At 37.9% G+C, this 24509-nt stretch overlaps 1 long non-coding RNA gene across 1 annotated transcript; it reads right to left on the reverse strand.

The window, feature by feature from the left end:
• Nucleotides 1-9894: 9894 nt before the first annotated feature.
• Nucleotides 9895-10972, reverse strand: LOC118798367. Its single transcript, XR_005005994.1, has 4 exons — nucleotides 10590-10972; nucleotides 10421-10499; nucleotides 10189-10287; nucleotides 9895-10045 (listed from the first exon to the last, which is right to left on the reverse strand). It is a non-coding gene; the product is annotated as an uncharacterized LOC118798367 (long non-coding RNA).
• Nucleotides 10973-24509: the final 13537 nt, after the last annotated feature.

The raw sequence follows: 24509 nt of genomic DNA on the forward strand, positions 1-24509 counted from the left end.
TTAGTTTCGACACATTATGTAGTTCATGAAGAAAAAGCAAAGTGAAAGTGGCGCTTGGATTTTTTTTTTCTCTATTAATTTTCCATTGTTGATATGGCCATGAAATACCAGAATAATTGCTAAAATGAAATCTATTTTTAGTTTTGTAACAAAGGTTAGGATTATATTAGATTAGGTTTTGATTTAATAGAATTTATCAAAAACTACTTCATCATTTGCATTTAATATATATTTACCTTAATGTCACTTAAAGCCAGACATCTACAAAGCCTTTACAGTGGACCATCGATATAGTGTTACCAAACTTCACCTGGTCAGCTTTATATAAAAGTTCAGTGAAACTCACCCAGTGGCAGCAGTGTAGTGGAGGAATGTAACACTGGCATATTCATGCTCCCCCTGCTGGTCAATGCTGGTCACTTCATCTTTCTGAATCCTGACTGTAGCGTCAGCAGAAGCAGCAGTCTGTACAGGTCTGGATCTGCTGTGTGTAATGGTGGTGTAGAGGGCATCATCCTGAGAGTGAAGCATTCATGGAGAAAAGTTTAAATGTCTTTTAATATGATACTCTAAAAAGAAACAAATATAGCCTGCAAGGGAAACTGCCGCATAACAGGTCCACTTGAATTATTTTATGGGATCATTAACGTTGTAGCCAACTTGCCTGTTTTGGCTCACTGTAATCGGTTCCAGCAGCTCTTTTCTTCATCCTGTGAAAACAGGACAAAACAGGAACGCATTGTATGCAAATCCCAAACAAGTAATTTTGTCACAATATATAGTTTTCTGCTATAATTAACTGACCTGCAGATGCAGATTAATACCGTAAGAAGCAGACAGACAAAGCTTCCTCCTCCCACTGCAATCCAAACTACAGACAATATCATCCCTAAAAAAGGGAGTCATTTCCATCAATTTAGTCTGTAATTATTTTAAAAGTGGACATTGAAATACAATATAGTATATGGCACACAATATAGTATTACTGTGATTTATCCCATTACCTTGTTTTTTATGTAAATATTGCTGATTTATAGGTTGAGTGAAAAAAATGTAACTCACATCTGACTCTGAGGTTCTGAGCAATAGAGTGGAGGTGTTGATATCCTCTTACAGCACAGCTATAACTGCCTGCATCCTCACTGCTGACTGTCTGCAGGTGGAGCTGGTTGTTCTTGATGGTCTTTGTGGTTAAAGGACGTCCAGTTTTGTACCAGATGAATGTTGGGTCAGTCAGACTGCAGGTGGTTTTACATGTCAGAACTGCTGTTTTTCCCTCTGTCACTTCTTCAGGAGTTTCCACATGGAGCTCTAAGACAAGAGGACCATCAGATAAGGAGAGAAAAGCTGTAAAGACAGTGACCCTTATTCATCAATGGGTTAAAATGAGGCTCTGGGCTACCAAGCATTAAACCATTTGCAACTGCCACACAGTCACACCAGACACCACAGAGCTCCCACTACAATCCTCCCTCCTTCAAAACAATTAAAATTTCCCCTCTACTGACAAACTGCATCAGAACCATTCAAACTGCCTCCCTCAGATTCCCTTTCATTCCATTTTTAAATAAAAAATACTATTTATATTACGGTTTAGCTGGATACCTGATGGTTATTATTTGTTTGTTAAAAAAAGATGTGCATCCATTTTGCCCAGCTAATCAGTATTTCATTCAAAATTCAATATAGAATCAATAATCAATCAATGTCAATACAGAGTTCCATTCTGCTTCAGTCTGGAGTCATAACTAAACCTTGAGTTAGAGTTTTGATAATAATTGTCTAGTTTAAAAATGCTCCTGTGAGGAGAGAGCCATCACGCCTCTATACTGTCTGGACTGAACTGGACTCCACAGATGCTGCTGGTACAAAGTGTCAGTTTCATTTCACATGCATATGAACTCATGTTTACACACTGTGGTTATTTGTTGCCCGCTGGCTTCCAATGTTTCAAATGTAGCACATCAACTTTTACAGTTATAATGTTACTGTACAGATTCAGGAAACTGTCATACGCTGCCTAATCAATTGATGGATGAACTGAGTACCTTATGAACATATCATTTGCAAAAACACACCACAATTTAACATTATATACATATAATTTAGAACAAACTCATGTAGATGTTTTGATAGTTACCCAGTAAAACAAATGTATTCAGCAGCTCTTGAGACATAGGAGGAGTTTAGGGGTCAATCAGAAAGTCCACTGCTCCCCGTACTGAGCAAAGCTAAAATAATTTTATATAGATTTGAAAGAAAAAATTAACTGTAAAATTTGGAAAATGTAATTAACTTTATTTGTTCAGACTGATCTGATTGTGTAGTGTAATTCTTTTCATAACACTGAATGTTTGAGTGATAATATTGTAGTATACAGATACGCTAATTAGAAAAATCTCATGAATTACAAAAACTTGGTTGAATTTGCATGCACTCGTTTTACCATTGGGTTTCAACATATATAAATTTGATGAATAAAAGCCGATGAGAGAACAAACAAACAAAAAAAGAAACAGAGAATGTTTATCTAGTCAACATTTTTATGCATCATTCCTTTAGCTTCAATTTTTCTTTTTCTTTTTCTATTTTATCATCATTTTAATACACAGTAAAATTACTGTTTTTGAGCCACGAGCTTTTGTTCTAATAGCAATGATGTATTGTTCATAATGGATGCTGAAAAATTGGTCTTAAAACTGATAAATGAAGGATGAATCTGTAGATCAATAACTAAATAATAAGCCTGGGTGTAAGAACAGATAAAATGATGTAGAAGTGAATCAGAACAGAAGCTGAACATCATTAGAGCAGATTAATAAAACCAGTGACTAAAAGAAAAAACAACATGAATATTCAGAGCAGTCATGAATAAGAAACATTACTCTGAAACCAGAGCTGTGTCTTATAGCTGGACAATGGGATGATTAACTCACCTGTAACTCTGAGCTGAACTCCAGGTGTACCCAGCCATTTTTCTTTTTCTACATTTGTTTTGATTCTGAAGCAGAACTGATGTTTATCCTTCTTCATTACATCACTCAGTTTGAGGGAGAAGTGTTTCTGTTCATCAGTTAAATACTCAACTCTGCCTGAATAATCTGGATCTTTACTCAGATCAGTCGGCTCCACACCCTGAACTGGGTCTATGCCCCAAAAAGTCTCTCTCACTGTAAGACCTTCTGGGTGAGTATAAGTTCCATTCATAAACACTGTGGATCCTTTTAAAGCACATATTTTCTGTTGGTTGTACTTCACACTCCACTCTGTTCCAAAAGCTCCTGAAACATATGATGCATGAAAGAGCTGATTACAGAGTCTGGAGCCCATAAGACAGTCAGAGTTACTGTAGCTTACAGCTTCACTTCTCTCCTCTCTAACTCCAGCAGCTCCTCTACAACACTGAGCTGATTCTGAGAGAAACCACAAACCACAACAAACACTGACTCACCGACAATCATGAGCCGGAAGATCAGAGGAAGAGGAGGAGCCATTCTCAATGACCTCATCACAGCAGCCTGGAGAAATAATTTAGTTAATGACAGTTAAATAAAATGTTTCCAGATTTTCATTTAGCTTCCTTCAGAGGTTAAATGCTTTTAATGCTGACATCATAATGAAGTCTGTGTTTTATTGAATCAGTTTTTTTCAATCTCTGTGTGGTGTGGTAACCTGACTGTGAGAACAAAAGCTTATTATATTATGAAGACAGCTGGCATATTAATAGGATTTTACTTAAACATCTCTAAGTATTTATGATAAGCAGTTTCTAAACAAGGCAAAGTTATTGTTGACCTACATGGAGCATCTTCATTTGGAGCTTTTCTCCAAATTAACTGTTTTGGTCCTTTGGCATAAACATTATTTAATCTTCATTTGCAATGTATTTGTTTTTAAAATTTTATTTTTAATGCTGTTTTGTTGTGTGTTATGTGTACATATTTGTTCTTCAGGCTTCCCCACAAAAACGTTTCCACACAGTAAACTGAACTACTTAGAAACTAAGTAATGGAGGTACAAACAGCAGTCTAAACACAAATACAAAATATATACTCAGAGAACAATGATTTAATTGATCAAAAGAAAGATATTTTTGTTATGTTAACTTAATATTAGATGTTAATCAACTCCTTACACTTTAAAGTTAAGACACCATCTTTTTCACTGTACAACAGACTCTCAGAAAAGCAGTACTAAACTATCACTGGGATGGAACCCTCAAGGGGTCAGTGCTGATTAAGGTATTTGCCCCTTCCCAATTTCTTCTAATATTTAAATTTTTGTCACATTTGAATGTTTCAGATCGTCAAACTACTTTTAATATTAGACAAAGATAATCAAGTAAATGGTTTTAAAATGATGATTTCATTTATTAAAAGGAAAAATGCTGTTCAGCCCTAACTGGCTGTATGTGAAAAATAACTGCCCCCTTAACTACTAAATCAACCACTTAACCAAATTCAATTGACTATTGGGTTCAGTTCCACTATCCACACACAGGCTTGATCACTGCCAGACCTGTAAGATCTAAACATCACTTAAATAGAACCTGTCTGGCAATGTGAAGAAGCTAGACGGTTTGAAAAAGCAGCACATGATGCCACGTTCTAAAGAGATTCAAATACAGATGTGAAACAAAGTCCTTGAAATCTACCAGCCTGGAAAGGTTTACAAAGCCATATCTAAGGCTCTGGGACTCCAGTGCACCACAGTAAGAGCCATTATTCACAAATGGAGAAAACTTTGGAACAGTGGTGAACCTTCCCAGGAGTGGCCGGCCCACCAAAAATTCACAAAAAGCACATCAACAGATCATCAAGGAGGTCACAAAAGAACCCAGATGTACATCTAAAGAACTGCAGGCCCCACTTGCCTCAGTTAGGGTCAATGTACTGGGCAAAAATGGCGAGATGAGGAGTTGCAAGGCGCAGATCATTGTTGACCAAAACGAACGCAAAGCCTTGTCTGGCATTTGCCAAAAAACATCTACATTCCTAGTCATAAACTAATAAAAACATCTTACCGTTCAACTCCAATGTCCAAATGATAAATGGTGAGAACAGAGACAGAACTGAGATATAAAACTATGTCTGGTCAACAAGTGTATCTATAAGCTACTGCTCTTAGTTGAAATACCCGGAGTTATAAATATCCTTCTTCCTGTCAAAGACTGCAAGTGACTTCTTGGTCACAGCAAGAAATAAAGTTCATCTCAAACTCCTGCAAAGTCTGAATCATCTCTCAGTTTCTGATTTTAAAGGTTTTTAAACTTATATATGTAATATTGTAGACTTCTATTTCTAACAATAAAGTTTATCATAATGTGTTACATGGAGATCACTGGCTGTTCCAGCCTGTAGGACTTTATCCAGTTCCTCCTCTTCTCCTGCTACTGTATGAAGCAGTAATGATCACTGGTGTGTTTATCAGTGCTGATCTCAGTACAGTGTTACCCAGCTGATAGAATAAACATCAGATCAAATATCTGAAGAACAGTCTGAGTGATCTGCTGCATGTTTCAAAACGATAATAAGAGCTATTCCATTACTATATTAGCACAAGTGAAGTTTATTAAGTGAGAACTCAGATGGGCGAGGGTCAGTGAGGGACAGCAAAATATGCCCTTAAATCAATGCAACTTGAAGCATTTCATTTTTCAAACCTGGAGAAAAAATGAAGACAAAGCTGTTTATGAGCTACAGCAATAAAACAGAATGCTTACTCTTTTAACGCCACAACTTTCAATTATGTTCACTCTGAGATTCAGGCATAAAACTACTCCATCTGTTATAAATGACTAATGATACAACTTCATTACTTTACTCTGCTAGCTTGATAGTTGGTAAACTAAAGGTTACACAGCGAGCAAAAACAAAAATAAACACAATACCCCACAGTTCTAAAAGAAAAGTAGCCCTTAAGGTCATCAGTGGCCTCTGGACTGTCTGTCTGCAGTTTTTGAGTAAACAGGAAGGTGATGCTGTTTTATCTGCTGTGTGAAATTAGAAACCTAAACTGTGTTAATGTCCTCATGAGGTCACACACTCTCATTATACTTTAGAGAACACAGAGACTATAATGCTGGTGTATTTAAGTGAAAAAATACACTTCTTAAAAAAAAACAAACAAAAAAAACACTTGAAACTTGTGTATAAAATATGTCACCTACATGATCCGTTTACAGTGGTGAGTGGATGACCTGCTTATAGAAAAATATTCCTTTTTTATTTATTCTTTTTTTTTTTTCTTTTAAGGGAGAGGGATCCGTGTTTATTAGTTGATGCAAATGGAACAGATGACAGGGTCAAGGAGTTTTAGCTGCAGAAAAGGACTCAATATCTGGAGCCATTTTACAAGGCCTCTTTGGAGGGTCTTGAGATAAAAACAACACTATTGCTACAACAACTGCAGTTTTTAGCAGTAACTAAGTAACAAAGCTTGTTTGTTTGTTTGTTTGTTTGTTTTTTTTTCCATTTGTGAAAAGACGCAGCCTTGCATATCAGGTCTGGACTGCACACAGGCCAGTTTAGCACCTCCACTCTTTCACCTCAGAGCCTTGCTGTTATAGTATGTGCAGAACATTGTTTGGCATTTTTACAGATGTTTGGCCGGGGGGCATCTTGATCAAATTTCCAGACTACCTCAACTGGCTTCTCTCAATGTGGAGGAGTAGTGAATCTACTTTGAGCTCCTCCCAGATGTCCGAGCTTCTCACTCCATCAAGTAAAGTGTAGCCCGCCACCCTGCAAAGAAAGCTTATTTCTGTCAATTATGGCTAAGCTCCCTCTTTACCACTACAGCCCGGTACGGTAATCACATTACTGTTGCTGCTTGTCCCAGCCTGAGCTCAGCTACGCCTTGACACCCTGTTCCATGAATATCACAAACAGGAGTGGGTACAACCTTGGTGGAGTCCTTCAGTCACACTGCATGAGCTTGACTATAAGGACACAACTCTCACTCCCAGAGAACAGAGACCAAATGTCCTGGAGTAGTGGCCCTGGCACCCCACACTACTGGAGGACCTCCCACAGAATATCTTGGGGAACATGGTTTAAAGCCTTCTCCAAGTCTACAAAACACATGTAGACTGAGCACTCTCCAGTGCGCTTTCTTAAAAATAGGGACCACTGCTCTGATCTGCGAGTCCAAAGGTACTGTTCCACAGCCCCCCAACATCCAGAGTCTTAAGCATTTCCAAGTGAATCTTATCCACTGCTGGTGTCTTGCCACTGAGGAGATTACCAAATACTTCAGTGACCTCCACAAGAGAAATGGAGTCTGACACCCCAGAAGCCTCTGGCCCTGACTCCTATAAGGGAGGCAAGTCTCTTGGGTTTAGGAATTCTTCAAAATGCTCCTTCCACTGACTGACAATATGTCAGGGTTTCTCCAACACTGCTGAGTACAGCTTGAGCAAATCCAATCTGACCACTCCTGAGTCACCAGACAATTGTCCAGAAATTCCTTGAAGCCAACCAAAGTCTTTTTCCATGGCCTCACCGTACTCCTCCTACGCTCTGGATTTTACTTCAGTCACTGCTGCCACTGCCACCCTCTTTGCCCATCAGTACCTGTCTGCTGAGTTGGGAGTCCTCCGGGACATCCAGTCCCTAAAGGCCTCCTTCTTCAGCTTGACGGCCTCCCTCACCACTGGTGTCCATCTGGGGATTCTACCTGTTCTGACCTCTAGTCTTTCCTGCCATCTGATCCAACTCACCACAAGATGGTGATCGGTTAACAGCTCAGCACTTCTCTTCACCGGAGTGTCCAGAACATATGATCGCAAGTCAGATGAAATGATAAAGTCAATCATTGACCTTTGACCCAAGGAGCTCTGGTACCAAGCACACTTATGAACATCCTTGTGTTCGAACTTGGTGTTATGGAAAATCCATGACCAACACAGAAATCCAATAGCAATTCACCACTGAAGTTTAGGTCAGGCAGGCCGTTCTTCCCAAACACCTCCTCTAGGTTTCCGAGTCATTGCCAACATAAGCATTGAAGTCTCCCAGTAAGATTATGGAGTCTGTAGATGGGGCCCTTTCCAGGACCTCACACACTTGCTCCAAGAAGGCCCAATATTCTGAACTGTTGTTTGGTGTATAAGCACAAACAACAGTCAAAGTTTTCGGCCTGCAATTTAAATTTGCACTGAGGTGCCCTCCTTGCATTCACATACAATGGTTTTCAGAAGTGTTACTGAGCCCAAGCAATGATCTGCACTTCTACAAAGGTGTGTCAAAGGGCTGCTGTTTGCCACAGCCTTAAGTAGAGGAGTCCACAGGTGTGCCGGGCTGGGCCTAATCAGCCCAAGGGCTTCTGGGAATTTGAGTTCCCTGAACTTGTGGCACATCTCTGCTTTTGCCCTCTGCTTGTGGCTGGTGGTGCAGGCTGGGCCCTTACAAAGGCACAGCAAAAAAATGATTACTAAATAAAACACTGCCTACTTCATAAGTTTTGCACATACAGATGAAGTTAAAAAGATAAAAAAAGATAACTGAAGACAAATGAAGATTAATATTTCAAATACAGCTAATCCAACTACAGATATCATATTTACTAAACATAAAAAATGAAATATTGAACTGTAAAGCTTTAATCCTCTTCACTATGGTACAGTTTTATGCACAATAACAACAAAGAATAGCATTACACTTCAAGAGTCCATCCATAGCAATGCTCTCTCTCTCTCTCTCTCTCTCTCTCTCTCTCTCTCTCTCTCTCTCTTTCTGTATAGCAGTTCTCAGCAGATCTTATCTTTTACTGTGCTGTAAATCACTGAGGGATCTTCCACACTCTGAGTTGGTGGCCTACAAAACAAAGAAGATGAAACTTTAACTTTCAACAAATAAAAAAAAATTAAAATAAGTTTATCAGAACAAACCCCAACTTCCCTTGTTCCCATCTTTAATAAACATGTTCACCACTACACTACATTTATTAATAACACAAACACAGTGTTTATCCAGCAGATGATGCAGAGATGAGAACTGAATTATTCAAGCAGCCCAGAGACCTTTTTCTGGCAAAACAGCAGCTGCACCTAAAACAAAGTTCTGCCTCTGAAATTTCACTGTAAATCAAAATGTTAAGTGTGTCACACTGCTTAGTTGAGCTCTGCTAATATTAAACAATAACTAGCATCAAACCTCATCAATGAAATATCTGCGAACAATTTTATCAAGCTAATAACTGGCTAATAAACTAGCTGCTTGTTACTACTAAACTAAACTAGCTGCTAAGCAGTAACCAAAGTGAGTTAAGATGTAACGTGAAGATTACCATTTAAGTAAACATTGAATTTTATCAGACTGTATTAACAAAGCATTAATTTGGTGTATTCTTTTGATACTTTACCAAAAATCACTATTTACCATATGAAGTATACAAACCTAACCCTGTTCTGACATGAAATCTTACATTTCTAGTCAACATTTGCACCTAAGAAGGTGTTAATTTACTCTGGGTATTGGTTAATGAATTATGCAGCCAGTTACATATAGCTCCTAATTTGTTTAAGGCTTAATAAAGACTTTATATATAGTGTTTACAACCTTAACTGCTGATAAGACATTTTAAATTTAAAGATTTAAAAGGCCCAGGAAACACAACATGCATGTATAAATTAGGCCCTGTGAATAATATAGTCTTAGATGCAAGTTACATAATCAGGCTTATCACTTTCAGTGTTTTTCACATAGTCCTGAATGGTCCTCCAGTAAGTTCTAAACAGCCTAATGTAACATTGGAAATCTCATAAAGGTGCTTACAGACCTGACCAGTGTCTAAGCTTTTCAGTGTCTGATTGATAACGTTTGTCTGGGCATCTTTATTTAAAAGCTCTGTGAAATTCACCTAGTGGCAGTATTGTAGTGGTGGAATATAACACTGTCATATTGCTGACACCCTGCTGGTCAGTGCTGGTTACTACATCATTCTGAATCCTGACTGTAGAGTCAGCAGCTCCAGAGTCACCAGAAGCAGAAGCCTGTACAGGTCTGGATCTGCTGTGTGTAACGGTGGTCAACAGGACATCATCCTGAGAGGGAAACATTCATGGAGAACAGTTTAAATGTCTGAAAAGACTCTTACAAACACTTTCTTGAAGTGATCCAAGTTTGAATGCTCTTTCCTGTGTTTCTCATACACGAAACAAATGCAACCTACAAGAGAAACTGTCACCTTCTAGTGTACAGCATTACTTTATATGGTCTTTTCAATTGTAGGCATCCTACTTGTTTTATCTCTCTGTGATCAGTTCCAGTGGCTCTTTTCTTCATCCTGTGGAAACAGCACAAAACAATGAATACATTCTAATTAGTCTAAATCATTTTGTTCATCTGTTATTACATTGTTACTAGCCCAAAGAAGTCATTTAGTCTCACTGTAGGGAAATGTGTACTATATTACTGACAAGCAGATGCAGATGAAGACATTGATGAGGACAAAGCTTCCTCCTCCCACTGCAATCCAAACTGCAGACAAAGTCTGACCTGCAGAAAAGATCATTTAGCAGCTTCCTCTGTTATTATTTTAAAAGTGGACACTAAAATACAGTATTTGTCTTATTATTCACCACCTACTCTTAACAGTGACCATCACAGTCCCATTCTGAGCTCCATGTTCATTCCGAGCTACACTGTAGTACAGTCCAGTGTGGTCAGCAGTGATGTGGATGATGTTGTGACTGTGTTCAGATCCTACAGGTGAGGTTGGACCTTCCTTAAACCAGGTGTAGTTCTTCACAGGTGGGTTTGCAGCAGGCAGGTCAGAGTCACTGAACTGCCCTCCACTATTTCACCAGCATCCTCACTGCTGACTGTCTGCAGGTGGAGCTGGTTGTTCTTGGTGGTTAAAGGATGTCCATTTTTGTACCAGATGAATGTTGGGTCAGTCAGACTGCAGGTGGTTTTACATGTCAGATTTGCTGTTTGTCCCTCTGTCACCTCTTCAGGAGTTTCTACATGGAGCTATAAGACAATAAGAGACCCTCAAATTAAGAGAGAAAAGCTGTAAAGTCAGTGTCTCTTACTCATCAGAGTTGCACAGATTTGGCCTTCATTTTTTCCATTATAAAACTCTTGCTAACTTCATATACATATAATTTACACAAAGCACACACTAATTAATGCAGGTGTTTTGATAGTAAGCCACCAAAAAAAAAAGTATGCAGCAGATGTGTGAACCATAATAGGGGGAGTTTGAGGTCAAGCATGAGATGTACTGCTCCCTCTACTGGTCAACAGTGAAATATGGGTTTTTTTTTAAGTTATTACATGACTGAAAAGAAAATTCCTAAATGATTGAAAAGAATACAATTTAAAAATCATAAAATGTATCATTTTTTTCAGAGGTTAATGATGGTGTGAGTGTGTGTTCTGGCTAGAATAATGTGGCAGTGGAGAGAACCCCTTCAAAGATGGCCTATTTTTATTTATTTATTTATTTATTTTTTGAATTGTGCTTGTGTTTAAACTCAATGCAAGTACTACAGCACTACAGTACTATTCTTGTTTCTTTATAAAGTTTGTGAAAAGGGATAAATTCTTGAAATGCTGAGCTGAAAATGAATATATTTGTATTTTTTTCTCTGTGGTATTATGTAGATATCACTAAGTGAGTTGTCTTCTTAGTTAGGACTTCAGGAAATTAAGAGAAAACCTAATATATGATGTAGGAGTAGCAATAAGAGGCTAACGTCAGATTCTTCAGAAAGTGTTCCTGTGAAATCCCTGTTAGTTTAGCACTAATAACAGAAGTTAGCATTATCATTGAGGAGTTTTCATCAAGTTTTGACATCTATCACCAGAGCTGAAAACCGACCTCTAAGAGTCATGGTACAACACACACTGCAGTATATGAGGTAGATCTTACTGTACTAGGTAATCTATATTTTCCATTTTAGAGTTATTTAGTGATATGAAGCAAAAGTCTTTAAATGAAACTCATAGTTGTATCATTTGTTTTTATCAATGTACACATAAAAATAAGGTTTTTGTGTACTTCAGTATAAGGACTGCTATTTATACCGTTATCAAAATTCTCAATATTATTTTCTATTTTTACTGTTATTGCATTATTTTCCAATCAGATTTGACTGGACTCCAAACACTTTTTCTGACTTAAGTCCAATGAGTGAACCAACAAAATAGGGCAAACATATATTTGGGTACATATTTTTATATCATCACTGTCAGGCAAAAAGTCCTCTATCTCCATTTTTGCTATTTTTGATTTTCTAATGCACCTTGTATCTTGCATTTCCATTTAGGCCTCTAATGTACAGTTTCAAATGGTTTTAAATCATATTTAGTTAATTGTTCAAACCATTGATAAACACAATTATTGTGGAGTCCCACAAGCTTCAGTTTTAGGGCCTTTATGGCGTTTGAGAAATATCGAGATAGAAAAAGCAGAACTTTTTTCTATCTCAAAGCACTTCAGAAATACTTGCTAATGTCTTTGTTACAGGTACAGTTGATTACTGTAATGCTCTTCTTAATACAGTACATCCTCTGCAACCCATACAAAATTCAGCACAGATCTTAACAAAAACAATAAAGACAGATCACATCACCTCTATTTTAAAAGAACTGCACTGACTGTTCTTTTACTAGTTTTTAAGTTTCAAAATGATTTTAAAGAACTGTCAATTTATCTTCCACTGTGTGATCTTAGATCTGCAGAAACAAGACAGTTTTGTCCTCACAGGGATTTTATGTTTGTTTGTTTTATTGTGTGTTTGTTTTATTGTGTGTTTTTCTTTTTTATTTATTTATTTATTTATTTTTTTTTGGTAATGTTTCCTGAAAAATTACTCGTAGTATTTATAGTTAAATAATAATCCAGTCAGTTTTGAAAGTTAATTCAAAACTATTTAATAACTTAATAAAAGTACTTCACACTCCACTCTGTTCCAAAAGCTCCTGAAACATATGATGCATGAAAGAGCTGATTACAGAGTCTGGAGCCCATAAGACAGTCAGAGTTACTGTAGCTTACAGCTTCACTTCTCTCCTCTCTAACTCCAGCAGCTCCTCTACAACACTGAGCTGATTCTGAGAGAAACCACAAACCACAACAAACACTGACTCACCAACAATCATGAGCAGAAAGGACAGAGGAAGAGGAAGAAACATTCTCAATGACCTCAACACAGCAGCCTGGAGGATATATTTAGTTAATGAAATGTTTCCAGATCTTCATCCAAAGTCCTGATGAAGTCCAAAGCTTTAAATGCTGACACTGTAATGACGTCTAATGTATATTGAAGTGTTTTATTTTATTATATCAGTTCTTCATTTTTCCATAGCTGCAAGTTATGGTTCCCTGACTGCGAGGAACAAAATATATATTAGAATTTATTATAATATTATAAACAGGTATTAAAGTGAAATTTAAGTTTTTATGACCAGCAGGTTCTGCGCAACGGAAGGTCTATACTGAGCAACATGGATGACCTTCTTCATTCAGAGCTATTCTCCCTCTACAGTGCAGATTTAAGGCATGTCGTTTTGTTTCTCAGGCAATAACATGCTAATTTGCATTTTATTTATTTTTATGTAATTTGTGTTGTGTGAACATATATGTTCTCCAGGCTTTTCCCGAAAAAAATTCCACATGAGAAAATAAACTGTACTTCTTTGAAATTGAAATGGTAGAAACATCAATCTAAATATAAATAACCAAATATGTACTGTATCTTTCTAATCAATTATATTCAATATTCTGAATCAAATAAAACATCTTACCGTTCTGTAACGAGGCTCATCTCCAATGTCCAAATGATAAATGGTGAGAACAGAGACAGCACTAATCTACTGCACTCTGTTGAAATGCCCAGGTTCATTTACATGCTTCTTCCTGTCAGAGACTGCAAGTGACCTTCTTAGGTGCAGCAAGAGATGAACTTTATCTACTGCAAAGTCTGAATAATTTAACAGTGTTTAATATTAAATTTCTTTAACATTATATATTTAGTGACATAGAACTTTAACCAGTTCCATTTCTTAATTACAACTTCATAATTACTGTATGAAGCAGTAATGATCACTGGTATGTTTATCAGTGCTGATCTCAGTACAGTGTTACCCAGCTGATAGAATAAACATCATCAGATCATCTGAGGAACAGAGTGAGATCCCAGCGACAGATTCCGGCGACAGATTCTAATCTTGCTTCTTTAAACTGACACAAGCAGATGCACAGTCATAAAGAGTAATCCAGTTTATGAAACAAAAAATGACAAACATTTCTTCTCTCAAATGAAACACTGTGCTGAAAGACCATTAATGAATGAGAACTGGGCTGAGTGGCCGGATAAAAATCATATTTTTGAAATCTACCTTGTAAAATATGTGTGTGTGTCTTAAGTGGTATTTATATTTATATCTCCCTCTTTTTAGTTTGATTAAAGAAGACTTTGTAATGAAATTGCTAATTTTCAAAGTGGCTCAGAATTTGTCAAATTATAGATCAGGGTCTTTCTACAAAGATGTTCACCAAGTTTTGTTCAAATTGACCTTCTGACCTTTGTATAATAAAATGTAGTCTTTGAATGAAAAAGTAAAAGTACCAGACAAGGAGTCCAATTTATGACGTAACATGTAATTATAAAGTTATTTAGGGCAGTGAACTGAATAACTTGGCCCCATTTTTTAATCTTTTAACTTTGTAATTACATTGTTATAGCATTTTTTAATGATTTTAAGTGTTTTTGAGTCCTGAAGTGCCCCCTAAAGGCCAATCTGGTCCAAATTTTACAGACCTCATCAGAGTACATACAGTGTGTATGTATATGTGTATATAGTATAGTGTGACTATAATGAGGAAAAGTCAACAGTTTTTGCAAATTATTTACCTAAAAAGGCCACAGTGTAATTCTAGACCAATGGAAAAAAAAAAAAAAGTTAGGTTCAAAACCCAGAGTCTAGTTTGAAAACTGTAGTTCTCAAACTTTTAATGATTACAAAATTGCAATTTTAAAGACACTTGTAAATGTAACTTTGTTTGGCATACTGTACTACATCATAGGAAAACAGAGGAAAAAAGACATACATACTTACTTGATTTTCATGAGTAGCGCCCCCCAGTTGCCAAATATTTTGAAAGTACACTCGTTGTTAGAAAGTGCCTACATAGACACAGCATTCAAGTTTCATGATGATTGCTTAATGTTAAGTCTCTCAAATGCCTGCAGAAACCTGATTGGCTGATGGCAATTTCAATATATCATATTGTCCTTAGATATTGATGTAAATTTTTTGACTAGATGTTAACTACAAAATTTCAGCTTGATCGGATGTATGAATGTGCTTAACATTAGGGTCAGCATTCTGTACATGTGGGCAGACTGAAGGTGTTTGTGAATCATCTCTAAAAATCAGTTAAATCTGTTTTCTATGAAAAAGTCACTGAAAGATGAAAATTGTATTGATCATAATTTACTGACTGAAAACAGAAGCACTGCAGGTCACCTGTTAGAACAGAACCCTGGACAGCACTCTTACCTTTTCATAGATACATTCCACAGACCTAAGACCTATTCTGCCATCTAGGGGGAAAGAAGTGTAATCACAGAGACTCTAAATTTCATGACAGATGCGATTGTTGCTTTTTAATGGCAGTTGTCCGTCTGCAGGGACTATTCTGTGATTACAGCTTTTGACCAATCAGTGATGTGGTGATTTGATAAGTCCACCCATATGTCCCAACTCAGCACATACATTGTTCCGGCAAGAAGGGTAACTAAATTCAGCAAGGGTACTCAGGTACCGTATGGTTCACTTGGCAGTGAAAAAATTGACCATAAAATGACAATAAAAGCACCATAGTAAACAGCAGTGCCCGGTGGAACGATACCATAATTATTGGACCTTATCATCAAGTAGTCATCTTTGTCCATATTTCTGCTCTGCCTCTTGGCTTTGCAAAAATATATTTGAAAAACATTTGATAAAATGTGTTAAAATGTGATGGAAATAATAAAAAATTGGGTTTGTCCAATGAATATATAAGTGAATGATACCTATTAGTCTATTCTGATGAACACATTCAAAAACTTAAAGGATAAGTTATTTACACAACATAGAATAAATGGACATATTCTAAACAATAACTTATAACCAGGTGCCTTACCATTTAAACAACTGGCACTGGATCTGATCTCTGAGCTTCATGTTCTTTGTGAGCCTCATAGTGGTAAGATCCCCTCATTGGACCATTGTAACTGTGTCCATATCCTACAGATGAGCTTCCATCCAGTGGGACTGATAGACACTGAGATCTTTGGAGGATTTAAACATAGACATCAATCAAGGGTATGTTTTTACTCATTTAAATGTAAGAGAAGCACAAACTCATTACAAGCAACATAGTTAATATGGTGTAGTTCCAGTCAACTACCAGTAGGGAACCATCAGCCTTCTAAGACTTAATGATCTCTGTGGAATAAATGCATGTTTGCAATATTTAGCTCATTTTTCTTTAATGGAGTGATGATGCTTGTTCCATTTGAATTCTCCAAGTATTATAGCAATATTCTTATTTCATTGTTAAGTTTTGACTGGTAAGAAAGGGGTTATGATCTTGAAACATCCAATATAAAATTATCCAATCAGGGTGTTTTTCGCTGTGGTATCTAGGCACATACATCTGAGTGAGCTCTCCCATTGGTTAGGACTTCAGGAGCTGAACTGAAGGCCTAATGTGACATATTTAGGAACTGGCAGTGAAATCAACCAATCAGGTTTGAGTTATAATGAATGGGGCCAATTTTCTAAGAAGAGAAATGTCACTCTAGGCTCTTGGAAGTCATAGAAACACCATTTACTGTGAGTATGAACAGGGAGCCTGACCAACACATTTCAATCAGATGTTAGAGAACGGAAAACAGTAGCAGCTCCATGCTGGGGCTCCTTACTGAAAACTGCTACAAAGTAAGATTATCTTAAGATATTTATTACAAGCTTCAAATAAAACATGGAGCATGATTTACAAGCTTCAAATGTCTATGTTTAATCTAGACCAACCCAAAATGTTAATGTGAATTGCTTTTAGCTTAATGCTAACATATTACTAGAATCCTGTAGGGTGCTGGCAGGAATCAGTGTCTCTTTTTCCTCATTTTTGACCATTTGTACACTTTTTACATCTAATTGTGAGACCAGCTGATTAAACAAGTATCAGGTGAGCTCCAACTTGTTTGGAGTGAAAACCTGCAGCCACACCGGCCCTGTATGGATAAGATTGGACACCTCTGACATAATGTATATGTTTAACATCTACAGAACCACACTTTTTAAAAAATTCTCTCAAATGGTACAATATGGCTTAGTTGTGGCTACCAGTGAAGTTCTTTCGCCTCTGTATTAATACTTTATCAGTGAGAGATAATAATAATTTTGTACTAAGATTATGTAAGACTTAACATATTAACTAAGCAAACTGATGTCATTCTAGCACATCACATGAGCAGAAAGTATAGAAGCCCCAAGATGTAAGATAAAAAAAGGTGACAGTGTGTTATCGAGTCTGTCCCACATTATTATTTTTTTCTGTGTGTATAACACAAAAGAGTTGAAAAAAATATTTCTAGTATTATAAAATTACAATTTCAGCCATCAAAAACCTCAAATTTTCCCCCCAGTTTGTTTTGTACTACTGAGGTGTGCCAGAGGGGTAAATATATAAATATTAGTTGGCTAACACTTGGCATGTCTTACACCAGTTCTTATCAGCAGGGTGTGGCAGATTTTTATATACATATTTGTTTCCTACCCTTCAGGGTAACCAAGTGAAAATTACTGAGAGAATTTAGGTGAGAATTAATGTGATGTAGCAGCTTCAAACACAAGGGTGGCTTTTTTGTTTTTTCTTTGACTCTTTAGGGACCAGGTGAAAAAAAAATCTCTGGGGAGCTAAATGCTAATAATTAGCATGCTGTTAAGGATGTGTGAAAGATTTGGTAGAAATTGTGACACCAAATTAAAAGAAAAAAAAATATTTTCTTAAAGAAAATCAATAAGCACAGTTAAACAAATGCTGTCATCAATGTCTTTGATAAGACATTATCTGTTAATCTCTTCAAACAGGCAAACTAAACAGGTGTGTTAGTAAGTGATCAGTTTAAACTGGCCCAACACGACAGGTGAGCTATATGAAGGTTTAACCATTACACTGTGCTACAAACAATACAGAAACTCCAACTGGTCAAACAGGCTTGGCATTTAATATCATCCATAATATTACATCATCCATAATCTTCTACTGTCACTTAATAAACTAACAATTTGTTCTCAGAGTGTTATTATCAACATTTATAAGAAAGAACCACTGAACAATTTATCTCACCTGTAGCTGTATGATGGCTAACTTTCTTCTGTGGTCACCTCTGCAGGGGCAGTTTGTTGAGTTTAACTTCTCTCTTGTGGTTGAAGCTTGTACAACATGCTAATTCTTAATATTTAGCTGGAGAAAAAAAAAAAACTGCTGCCCCCTGCTTGTCAAAACTGGTGTAACATGCTAAGTGGTGTGTTCCACAGGCAGAAAAAAATAAACAATGGGGATCTCAGGAGCGCAATTTCAATGTTCTTTTTTCTTCATTTTACCCTTCGGGGCTTCTGTAAGAAAGGCATATAACTACATTATGAAAATTGTTTTGAACTGACTGATCACTCTTACTGTTCTCACTCACATCCACATAACAAATCACCCCAAACAGCCTGGCTCTCTTTCTCAGAATGTTTTATCAGTGAAACTATGCTGTCTCTTCATTTTCCATGTCTGCTATCAAAATTCTTGATGATGTTTTGCATGGAGAGCTCTGTCCATTATGCCATGCAGGGCTACCCAGTTTCCCCTCTTCTACCTGATACTGCATGATATCATGAGTGTTCATCCTTCTGGTCACTAATGCAGCTGTACAGGGTTTCTATTACTGAACATGTAAATTATTTCTAACGTGATTTTGGTTTATTCATGAAACACATTCTGCTAAAGTTTTGGGAGAAAGTAAATGTATACATTTTAAAAGCAGATCTCAGATTAGGGTGTGAACTTGGACAGAATCACTTGTTGTGAAATATGAGGTCAGGATCATTTCAGATCGTGACCAGCTGTAAATGATTTCATTCCCTATGTTTATAGGAAACCAACCCCAGAAACAGAAGTGAGGCCTGTTCCTTAAAAACAGAGCCCTGAAACATGAAGACATGAATTCACATTCAGCAAAAATCATCCAATTAAAAGCTATATATTTATTCGCTTAAAGAAAATCAATAAACACAGTTAAACAAATGCTGTCATCAATGTCTTTGATAAGACATTATCTGTGCAAATACTCTATAAAAATACAAAATTTGGTCCCCCTTTATATTATGTCTCTCTTATAACTGTTTAGTTACACATTATAAACATATCTCGCAAGAATGTAACTACTGCTCATCTATTCACTGTTAGAGGTGGATAACAGTAGTGCAGCTTTTGTAAATAGACATGCATATCTTGATAGCTATAACAATATATTGTCTCTTATGTAATTGCTAATTACATTTGCATAAAATACTGTTCTGGTTGTAACAGCAGGTATATAATTACATTATGACAACATTCACTCAGCATCTGCACAGGAAATACCAAATTTATACCAAATACCAAATACCAAATACCACTTAGCTAGCTGTGGAACTGTGCCTGTGTTGTAACATAGTAACTCAAGTTCTGTTTATAAACTATCCTGTAATGTGATGGTATTCAGACAACAGCACACATTTTTAAATGTTGCTATTATGTTATTACAGTATGTGTTGCATTGAATGACTCCAAAAGCAAATCTGGATTACCAGTCAGTAATTTCACTGGACCTACATAACAACTACAGTTCTCTTCAAAACATAGACCAAGACAAAATACTAATGTTTTTAGCTGATCGTTTTGAGTCCATATTTAATCCCTTAAATGTTCAGGGCCCATTTGCAGGCCCACAGTTTTATTACACCCTTCTATAACCTAAGAATAGCTCAACCACGTCAAGAATCAAGAGGTGTACAAGTACACAGTGGAGCGAAATTACGTTCCTCCAGGAACAACATGGTGCAACAAGGAACAAAAAGTACAAAAGTACAAAACTGCAAAATTACAAAGTGCGAATGTGCAGACAGTGTGCAAACAAAAATTAAGCTAGAAACAATAGAATAAATGCAATAAATTAAACAGACATTAGACGCAGTAAACAGACCGGACAGTGTAGCACCGACACAGCACAGATTTCTGGACATGAGGTAGTGGAATAAGGTGCAGACATATTTAACATGATGTGATCTGTAAGTTACGTCAGATAACATACATAAACACAGCAGTTACTGAGGTAGTAAAACAATTATAATTACTGAGGTTGTAAAACAGTTACTGAGGTAGAAAAACAGTTACTGAGGTAGTGAAAAGAGTGTAAACACAGTGTAAACACAGTATTAACAGCAATGTTCCAGATAGATAGTGCAAGTAGAGCATTAAAAAGAGGTGTGTATGAGTGGGGTCAGTTCAGTCCTTGTGAGTTTAAAAACCTGATTGCTTGAGGAACAAAGCTGTTGCAGAGTCTGGCAGTGATGGCACAGATGCTCAGGTACCTTCTGCCAGACGGCAGCAGTAAAAAAAAAGTCTGTGTGAGGGATGGATGAGGTCGTTCACGATGCTGGTGGCTTTGCGGATTCAGCAAGTGGTGTAGATGTCCATGATGGAGGGGAGAGAGACCCCGATGATCTTCTCAGCTGTCCTCACTATGTGCTGTAGGGTCTTGCTGTCGGAGGCGGTGCAATTCCCAAACAAGCCGATGATGCAGCTGCTCAGAATGCTCTCCACAGTCCCCCTGTAGAACATGGTGAGGATGCGAGGGGGAGATTAACTTTCCTCAGTCTCCGTAGGAAGTAGAGGCACTGCTGGGCTCTCTTGGTTATGGAGTTGGTGTTGAGGGACGAGGTTCTCTGTGATGTGGACGCCGAGGAACTTGGTGCTCTGCACGATTTCCACAGCACAGCCAGTGATGTTCAGTGGGGTGTGGTCATCCCGCACTCTTCAGAAGTCAACAGCCATCTCCTTAGTTTTGTCTGCATTCAGAGACAGGTTGTTGGTTCCGCACCAGTCTGTTAGCCGCTGCACCTCCTCTCTGTACGCTGACTCATCATTCTTGCTGATCAGACACACCACAGTCATGCCATCAGCAAACTTGATGATGTGGTTTGAGCTGTACTTTGCAGTACAGTCATGAGTCAGCAGGGTAAACAGCAGCGGACTGAGCACACAGCCCTGGGGGGCGCTGGTGCTCAGTATGGTGGTGCCGGAGATGTTGTTACCTATCCTGACTAACTGAGGTCTCTTAGTCAGGAAATCCAGGAGCCAGTTACAGAGGGAGGTGTTCAGGCCCAGCAGGCTCAGTTTTCCAATCAGCTGCTGAGGGATGATGGTGTTGAATGCTGAACTGAAGTCTATGAACAGCATTCTGACATAAGTGTCTCTATTGTCCAGGTGGGTAGGAGCCAGGTGGAGATGGCATCATCTATTGAGTGGTTGGTGCGATATGCAAATTGCAGTGGGTCCAGTGAAGGAGGAAGCTGGTCTTTAATATGCCTCATGACAAGCCTCTCAAAGCACTTCATGATGATTGGAGTGAGTGCAATGTGACGGTAGTCATTGAAGCAAGACACTGGAGACTTCTTCGGCACAGAGATGATGATGGTGGACTTGAAGCACGTTGGAACGACTGCAGTGCTCAGAGAGATGTTGAATATGTCCGTGAGAACATCAGCCAGCTGTTCAGCACATTCTCTGAGCACTCTGCCCGGTATGCTGTCGGATCCTGGAGCTTTCCGTGGATTGACTCTATGTAGAGTTCTCCGCACATCAGCTGTGGACAGACACAGTACTTGTTCACTTGGAGGAGGAGTGGTTTTCCTCGTCATCGTGCCGTTCTGTGCTTCAAACCAAGCATAGACGTTGTTTAGCACGTCTGGAGGCATCACTGTCACAAGCAGGTGGAGGTGGCTTGTAGTTGGTGATGGCCTGGATGCCCTGCCACATGCGCCGTGTGTCAGCAGTGTTTTGAAAATGTTCATGGATTTTCTTTGAGTAGGCACGCTTAGCCTCTTTGATGGCCCGGGAAAGCTTGGCTCTTGCTATCCTGAGGCTTGCTCTGTCCCTTGACTTGAAAGCCTTGTCACGGGTTCTCAGTAGCATGCACACCTCTGTAGTCATCCATGGTTTCTGGTTGGGGTGAGTTGTGACAAGTTTAGAGACAGTAACATCAATGCACTTGCTGATGTAGCCAGTCACTGATTCTCCTCCAGGTTGATGGAGTCACCGGAGGTTGCTGCTTCTCTGAACATCTCCCAGTCAGTGTGCTCAAAACAGTCCTGAAGAGCAGAGATAGCTCCTGGTGGCCAGGTTCTCACTTGCTTCTGGTCTGGTTTGGCATGTCTGATGAGCGGTCTGTATGTTGGAATGAGCATCACAGAGATATGGCCTGAGTAGCCATAGTGGGGGTGGGGCTGTGCCCTGTACGCACCGGGGATATTTGTGTAAACAAGATCCAGCATGTTAGCCCCCCGGGTTGCAAAGTCCACATACTCGTGAAATTTGGGGAGCACTGACTTCAGATTTGCATGGTTGAAATCTCCAGCAACAATAAACAGTCCGTCTGGGTGTGTGTTTTGCAGATCGCTGATAGCGCTGTACAGCTCGTTCAGTGTGGCGTTAGCATTAGCACTGGGAGCTATGTACACCACTACTATGAACAGCATATTTAGCTCTCTTGGCAAGTAAAAGGGCCTGGCTCAGACAATCGCAAATTGTATGCACTGAATCAGTTTCCACTCAAGTCCCTGCAGTTACTGAAAAACAAGCCTAAGTATGCAGTAAGCCTGGGATTATAAGGATTTGAACTCCACAGTGAATATTTCATCTCACACTGAACACAAACTGGCTTGGCAATGTTTTTCAACTGTTTTAATTCATCAATTGATTGACGATCGATTAATACCAATAGGTCATGACATCATACCACAAGCTTACTACAGCTAGCTTAATATTAGGAATGTTGGCATTTCATGTGTAGAGCAACATGCTCTTACAATGTACATATGTTGCTATCAGAAAAGTCTTGTTGGACAAACAGCAGTTCATACAAAATGTAATTAAACTTACCCTATTACACATCTGCAGTTACATAAAAGAAAATATGCTGTTATTATTACCAAGATAGGCTTATGCAGTTACATTAGTAAGAACAGAAGTTGACACACATGTATTTGCATGAGCTGGACTACTGTAATCCATCTGTAACAGTGAGTACATTAACAGTAGTTACATTTTTGCATGTGTTATTAATGTTTAACTACATAGTTATTATAGACACTTAATGTAAATTGTGCCTTATTTTCATGTGTTTTAGATCTTTTTCCATACATTTGATTTTATCTACTGCTAGTGCAAGGGCAATGGCTAGTGGTGATCCTGATAATACAGTTAATCAGTGAAATAGAACATTTCTAGTACAGTCAGTGACTATTTGTCCGGTACAACTAACATTTATTCTAGCACACCTGATTCAACTTATTAACTAACTAACTAACAAGCTCCTCGCTGGCTGTGTTACAGTGGGGAAAATCACAACAATGTCCAGAGCATGTGGTCTCCAGGACTGGGATTGGGAACCCTGGGTCTAATACCATAATATCATTTTTACTCCTGGCAGTTTTATAACCACTAAAACATTCACACATATCAGGACAAACAGCTTCAGGGTTAAATTACACACCCAGTCACCTTCACTAACTACTATTAGACAATTAAATGACCTGGATGACTAAAAACTGCACAGCCATAAATTTGTAATCATTTGTAAACCTACTGTGTATAGAAAACACTGAATCCTCATGAATTCATGTTATAATATAGTTTTTTATTATAGAAACATACTGAAAATGTAGAGACAAAGCTTTGGCCTTATGCAGCTTTACAAGAGATGATGTTGTAAAATCTTATAAACAATAATGATATAAAAGTTTCAAGTCCTTTGAATTGTGTACATTCTATGGACTAAAAAAATGAATGTACCAGAATGGTTTCTTTGGACTGATGCAATGAAAGAAAAGCTTTTGCTTTGGTTCTTCTTTGGCATCATTCCAATGAGACCCTCCTTTTAGCACATTAATATTTAAGAGTGGAAATAAAAGGCGTTCAACAGCTCGACATAAAAGGAATATTAAAGATTTGGGTTTAAAAATGCAAACATTCACATAAAAATGAAAAAAAAAAATACATAAACAATCAGGAAAATTTATGTATGTTACAGTTTGATGTTTTGAATAAAAATAATAAAAAAAAATAACTCTCACTATTTCTCTCAGCTATGGTTGTCCAATGGATTGTTGGTGCAGTTTTGGGTCTGGTAAACACTGTTGGCAATAGTCTCAGTGCTGCTTCTTAAAAACCTATGTAAAAAAGTAGATGTG

Source organism: Colossoma macropomum, unplaced genomic scaffold (genome assembly GCF_904425465.1).
Source record: "Colossoma macropomum unplaced genomic scaffold, Colossoma_macropomum, whole genome shotgun sequence".
NCBI classification, from domain to species: Eukaryota; Metazoa; Chordata; class Actinopteri; order Characiformes; family Serrasalmidae; genus Colossoma; species Colossoma macropomum.